The 7307-nt window shown below is 42.0% G+C and overlaps 1 non-coding gene across 1 annotated transcript; it reads left to right on the forward strand.

Moving 5' to 3' along the window:
* Nucleotides 1-250: 250 nt before the first annotated feature.
* LOC116277301 (U6 spliceosomal RNA) lies at nucleotides 251-357 on the forward strand. Its single transcript, XR_004186778.1, has one exon. It is a non-coding gene; the product is annotated as a U6 spliceosomal RNA (small nuclear RNA).
* The last annotated feature ends 6950 nt before the right edge of the window (nucleotides 358-7307 follow it).

The following is a 7307-nucleotide window of genomic DNA, read 5'->3' on the forward strand; positions in this document are numbered from 1 at the left end:
GGCTTAGCCTTTCTGAGCTTCAGTTTCCTGATCTGTAAAATGTGATAATAAAACATCTGATTCTGCCTCCTAAGGTTATTGTGAGGGTTAAGTGAGGTGATGTATGTAGGTGTTCAGCAGTACCTGTAGGGTCTCAGTGAGTGCTGACTTCTACTTTGAATCTTGACTCTATAACCTTAGACAAGTCATTTCCCCTCTCTGGGTTTTGGTTTCATCATAAGCCTGAGGCTTCTTTCCTCTGTACTTTAGGGTGCTCGCTTTGGCAGCACATATACTAAAATTGGAATGATACAGAGAAGATTAGCATGGCCCCTGAGCAAGGATGACACACAAATTCATAAAGTGTTCCATATATTTAAACAATAAAATCCTACAGTATGGCACAAGGAACTATGCTCAATACCTTGTTATAACCTAGTAATGAAAAAGAATGTGTGTGTATGTATAGATATAGATATGACTGAATCACTATGCTGTACAGCAGAAAATAACACACCATTATAAATCAACAATACTCCAATTAGAAAAAAAAGAAATGCAATGTACCTTAGGAATATGGTCCCTGTCTATACTACAAATTCATCATTGAACACACATAAAGGTTTTTCCACCCTCTAGGGAACTGGAAACTCCCAGTTGATAACTCTGCCCTTAGAAGGACCATTGGAACGCCAAGAAAAGTGAGAAGGCCCAAATACACACAAGACTAGGATAAATGCATTTTCCTTAATATACTTTGCAAACATCCCAACTCATTCACTCAGTTTCCACCCCTAAAGTCTAGCCCCTTTGGCCCCTCACAAGCGGCCCTACTTCCTTAATTGTCTTCATCCCAAACCCTAAGGGAGAGGGGTCCCAAGAGCGCTTCTCTTCTCTGAACAGCTTCCCCAGCCCACCTGCATTTGGAATTAGGATCCTGAGTTCTTCCTTTAGGTTTCTCTTCCCCACCCCCACTCCAACCCAGGGAACTGCGATAGAACCGACCTCTGCTGCCCTCTGCTGTCTGGCTCCAGACATGCTGGCTCCAGTTGGACGAGTGAAGTCAGTTCCTCCAGCCCCGAGCTGCCACCCCGACCTCAGGAATACAATGCTGATGTCTTTTGCAACACTTGCACTCAACCCTAATCAACACAAATGCACACACATAGTCTTTCCTGTTCAGATCCGATGACATTCCTAAGCCACAGCTAGTGTGGTCCGTGAGTTTGGAGCTATTGTCTTCAGCAAAGAAGGCAGGCTGCTAGAGCCAGCCATGTTCCCATCTAAGCCTCCTTCTTGAACATTCCACAATCATTTACTGAGCATGAGCATTTGCTGGGTGCAGGGCACTACATTAAATGTTGTACATGTGTTATCTTAATGACCCTTGGCAACAACTTTGCAAGTAGGTAAAACTATTATGATGATCCATTTTATAGATGGAGAAACTGAGACTCAGAGAAGTAAATGTCTTGCATAAGGTCACAGAGCCAGAAAGTGGCAGAGACGTGACAATTGCCACAAACCCTAACTGGTTTGTCTGCCTCTACTCTGTTCCCTCCAAACTAACCTCCACACCATGGCTAGCGTTTTGAGAACCCAGAGTTTGGAGCTGCTCTAGCAGGTTGCCTTCTTCACTGAAAGAAACAGCTCCAAAGTCATGGACCACAGCAGCTGTGGCTTGAGTATGTCAGGTCTGAATACAGAAGACTGTATGTGCATTTGTGTTGATTAGAGGAGAGTGCAGATGTTGTAGGAGACAACCACAATGATCTGTAGATATATTTAGGGGGCGGATTTGACCAAATATAGTGACTGATTGAATATGAGGGCAGCAGAGAGGGAGGCTCTGAAATGACTGTCAGAATTCTGGGTTAGGCAACTGGGAGGCTAGGGATGCCAATCATGGAGTTAAGAACATGGGAGATCATTGAATGAAGAAGATATTGGGGTCTAAGAGAAATGAAGAGATCACTCAATAAGAAAAAAATAAACAACCCAATCCAAAAATGGGCAGAAGACCTAAACAAGCAATTCTCCAAGGAAGACATACAAATGATCAAAAAGCACATGAAAAAATGTTCAATATCACTAATTATCAGAGAAATGCAAATCAAAACTACAATGAGGTATCACCTCACACCAGTCAGAATGGCCGTCATTCAAAAATCCACAAATGACAAATGCTGGAGAGGCTGTGGAGAAAGGGGAACCCTCCTACACTGCTGGTGGGAATGCAGTTTGGTGCAACCACTGTGGAAAACAGTATGGAGATTCCTCAAAAAACTAGGAATAGACTTACCATATGACCTAGGAATCCCACTCCTGGGCTTATATCCAGAAGGAACGCTACTTCAGGATGACACCTGCACCCCAATGTTGATAGCAGCACTATTTACAATAGCCAAATCATGGAAACAGCCTAAATGTCCATCAACAGGTGACTGGATAAAGAAGAAGTGGTATATTTATACAATGGAATACTACTCAGCCATAAAAACCGACAACATAATGCCATTTGCAGCAACATGGATGCTCCTAGAGAATGTCATTCTAAGTGAAGTAAGCCGGAAAGAGAAAGAAAAATACCATATGAGATCGCTTATATGTGGAATCTAAAAAACAAAAACAAAAACAAACAAACAAACAAAAACAAAGCATAAATACAGGACAGAAATAGACTCACAAACAGAGAATACAGACTTGTGGTTACCAGGGGGGTGGAGGGTGGGAAGGGATAGACTGGGATTTCAAAATTGTAGAATAGATAAACAAGATTACACTGTATAGCACAGGGAAATATACACAAAATGTTATGATAACTCACAGAGAAAAAAATGTGACAATGAGTGTGTATATGTCCATGAATGACTGAAAAATTGTGCTGAACTCTGGAATTTGACACAACACTGTAAAATGATTATAAATCAATAAAAAATGTTAAAAAAATGGAAAATAACAAGTGTTGGCAAGGCTGTGAAGAAATTGAAACCCTCATACATTGCTGGTAGGAATATAAAGTGGTATGGAACACAGTTTGGTGATTCCTCAAAAAGTTAAACATAAAATTACCATATGGCCCAGCAATTCCACTCCTTGGTATATACCCCAAAGAACTGAAAACAGGTGGTGAAACAAAAACTTCTGTTTGGATGTTCATAGCAACACTCTTCACAATGGTCAGATGGTGGAAACAGCTCAAATTTCTATCGATGGATGAATGGATGTTGTATCCATGCAATGAAATATTATTCAGCCATAAAACGAATGAAGTACAGATACAAGCTACAACTTGGATGAACCCTGAAACTATGTTAAATGAAAGAAACCAGACACAAAAGGTCATATAGTGTATGATTCCATTTGTATGAAATTTCCAGAATAAGTAAATCTACAGAGACAGAAAGTGGATTAGTGGTTGCCAAGTTTGGGAAGAAGAGAGGGAGGGATGGGGTGTGGGTGTGGGGTTTCATTTTGGAGTGATGGAAATGTTTTGAACTAGATAAAGGTGACGGTTGCACAATATTGCAAATGTACTAAATGCCACTGAATCATTCACTTTAAAATGGTGAATTTTATGTTATGTGAATGTCACCTCAACCCCCCTCCAAGAAAAGAAAAAGAATATTCTAACAAACAAGGTAGGAACTGTATTGCCTTTTCTGATCTCTTCTCAGAAACCACATGGTGTCACTTTCACCATATGCTTGCTATTGGCCAAAATAATCACAAAAAGCTGCCCAGGTTCAAAGTCCCCCAGTCTCAGTGGGAGAACACCCAAAACTCATTGCTGACTCAAAGAAGAGCAGCTGTAGTGGAGTGGTAGGGGCCAAAATCAGGCCACAGTGGATGAAGATGAGGATGGAAAACTTGACCAAAGTGCCTAAAATACCTGAATCAATGAGAAGATGTAGTATGTTTCAGAATTAAAAGATTGTCTTATAAAGATAGAATTCTCCCCAGATTAACCAGTCCATTTAATGCAGTCTCAACTCAAATCATGACATAGATCTTTATAGGACTTGAGGAGCTCATCTTGAGATCATCTAGAGAAGAAAATCTGCAATTATGACAAAGAAGTATTTGAAAAGAGGTGGTGGAGGGGAGAAGGCTTGCACTACCAGCTCTCAAAATACAACACAGACTATAGTAATGAAAAGAGTGTGATGCTGGCACAGTAACAAACAGATCAATGGAACAAAACAGAATGTCTAGTACAGTAGTACAGCCCCATGTATATGTGAAAATATAATACACACTAAATAAGGCATTGCACATCAATGAGGAAAGCTATGCTGGTCAATTGAGACAATTCTCAAATTGAGGGAAGAAAACCACAATACTGTCGGATTTGTACTTCTTATATCCAAACATAAATTCCAGATGGAATCATGAGCTATAAACACACATGCACTCACACAAAATAATCTAAAACTCTATAAGAAAATATGGGATAGTATTTCCTTTTCAAGTAAGTCACAAATCCTAGAAATTATAAAATAGTACCTTGATAGATTTTTTTGATTACATAAAAAAATTTAAGTCTCTGAAATTAAAAACAAAGCTAAAAGGGAGAAAATATTTGTGGTACATAAATACATGCCATATGTCAAACTGATAATGGAGGAATATGCAAAATATATAAAGATCTCTTCTTTAAAATCAAGAAGAAAAAGACAAACAATCCCATAGGAAAATGGGCCAAGGAAAGGAACAGGTACTCACTAGAGGGGAAGGGGGAGAGAGGGATAAATTAGGTGTTTGGGATTAACAGATACACAGTGCTATATATAAAATAAACAACAAGGACCTACTGTATAGCACAGGGAACTATATTCAATACCTTGTAATAAACTATAATGAAAAAGAATCTGAAAAGAATATATATATATATGCGTAACTGAATCACTTTATGCCTGAAACTAACACAACATTATAAATCAACTATATTTCAATAAAATTTTTTAAAGGAATAGGTATTCAGAAATGGAAAAAAATAAAAGGCAAGTGAAACATATAAAACATATCCAATCTTTACTAGCAATCAGATGAGCACAAATAAAAGAATGGGAGGCCAATTTTCACCCATCAAGTTGACAAAATTTGAAAACATTGATTAGATCCAGTGTTGATGAGGTTGTGGAAACAGTGAATTTCATACCCTGTTAGTAGGAGTGTGAACTGGTACAGATTTTCTTGGAGGGCAATTCAGCAGAATCTACTAAAGTGAAAAATGGAAATAGGAAAGGGAACTAACCGAGGGCAAGTGAAAGGATTGCCAGGCAGCATCAAGAGGCCCGCCGAGGTTGGACACCATGCATCTGGAGTGGCCCCAACCCACAGAGTTGTGACATTTTCTCCTATGGAGAAGACAGATGATTCAAATGCCCTAGGGTTCACTTAGTCATTCGACAAATATTTCCGAGTGCCAGGCAGTGTTCTGGGCTCTGGGATACAGCAGTAAACAAAGTAAACAGGGTCCCTGCTCTCATGGAGCTTGCATACTAGTGAGAGAGATGGACAAAAATAAGCAAATATATAATATAACATCAGGTAAATACTCTGAAGATAAATAAAGCAGAATAAGGGGATAAAGAATGACAGGGATGCTATTTAAATAATGAAATTAGGGAAGGCCTCTCTGCAGAGGTGACATTTGAACAGAAGTCTGAATAAAGTGGAGTAAGCCTTGTTCATATCTGGAAAAAGAGCATTCCTAGTAGTGGGAACAGAGTGTGCAAAGGCCCTGGGGTGGAAGCACCATTTACTTGAGGATGGAGATTGGCAAGATGGAGGTACTGGAAGGACAAAGGGACAGGAGAGTTAAATGTGCTAGTAAAAGGAAGGTTGGAGTGATGGTTTACGCCATTTGAATCAAACAGAGAGGGAAGAGAGATCAGGGGATGCCAATAAATGGAGAGGAAGAGCATAGGGTAAGTGACAGGACATTTGGATGAGGTCAAAAAACAGGTGTAATAGGAGTGAGTGAGGGAGGACTATTGCCAGAAGGATAAGAGGTTTGAGGTTACATCCTCAGGATCTTGGGACATCCCCAGGGTGTTTTTCACAATTCTCAGAGCACCCTTGGATCTCTGACTTTCCTGCTGCCACAAGCTGCTCCAGGCCATGGTGCCACCTGCCCGTGCTCCCTCGGGCTGCCTTTGGTCATCGCCACCAAAATGCTCCTGGACCCGCCCCATGACCACTGCCAGTGGTGCCATTTCTGCGCCTCTCCTGCCAGCGTTCACCCTGCTGTCACTTCCCAAGGCAGCCAAGATGTCCTGTGCGGCTCGGGCCCACTGGCTCTCACCTCACTCTCAGGCCGTCCTCGGCTTCCACTCTTCCAGAGGGTCCCACAGGAGGACTACTTGTGGCCCTGGTGCTAGAGCTCCTGATGTGCTAGTCGTTTACATGCATTTTCTCAGTCACAACATGAAATGGGCTGTAATCCTGATGGGAACAGTGACTCACGACTTCTATTGTCACCAAGCGGGAGAAAATGCAAGTTGGGCAGGCACATTCTGAGGGAAGTTAGGCGGTCATGGGTGCCCAGAGTGGGCAGACCTAGGTCAGAAGGCAGGGTGGCAAGCCTAAGGTGGGATCGGGGTGCCAAAAAAGAGGCGTGGACAAGGGGGACCCTGAAGAACAACTTCTCCAATTTCAGAATTTGGCTTTTTGGCTGGCCTTGCAGAAATGGGCTGCCTGTGCAAGGCTCCAGTGAGCTCTGGTTCTTCCAAACGACATTGATACAAGAACTCTTGGCCATTCACCCTACCTGAGGCCATTCACTGAATCACTCCTTCCCACGTCAGGTGTGTTGCCAACCTGGGTTCAAGTCCCCCAGACTGATGAGTAAAGACATTGGTTTCGAGATAAGGGAGCAGTTGGGCATTAAGGGAGGTGAGATCATTATCACCACCAGGACAGGGACCCGGGGACAGAACCAGAGGGCTGAGTCCTGTGTACAGCCTCGGTCGTCTCTGAGACCATCCCCGGGCAGAGTCCAGCAGATGGGGGAGGGACGTCTGCTCAGGTTATTTTTTCCAGGGTTGACACTTCAGCCTAGCTGATCTTTGCTAAAACATTAACTGCCATTTCAGCAGTGTTGAATGCCAGGGGCAGAATGAACCAGGTACTGATGAGAATGGCTTGCGTTCTAGTTATATATTTGACAAACACTTATACAGCATTTACTCCTGATGGCCAACACGTTCTGAGAGCGTCAGAAACATTAATCCATTTGATCCCTATCCCACTCTTAAAAAGTCAATACACTTTCTGACCCATTTCCCAGCCGAGGCAACTGTGGGCTCAGACAAGTAACATTT

The sequence above is a fragment of the Vicugna pacos genome, chromosome X (assembly GCF_048564905.1).
Source record: "Vicugna pacos chromosome X, VicPac4, whole genome shotgun sequence".
Taxonomy (NCBI): Eukaryota; Metazoa; Chordata; class Mammalia; order Artiodactyla; family Camelidae; genus Vicugna; species Vicugna pacos.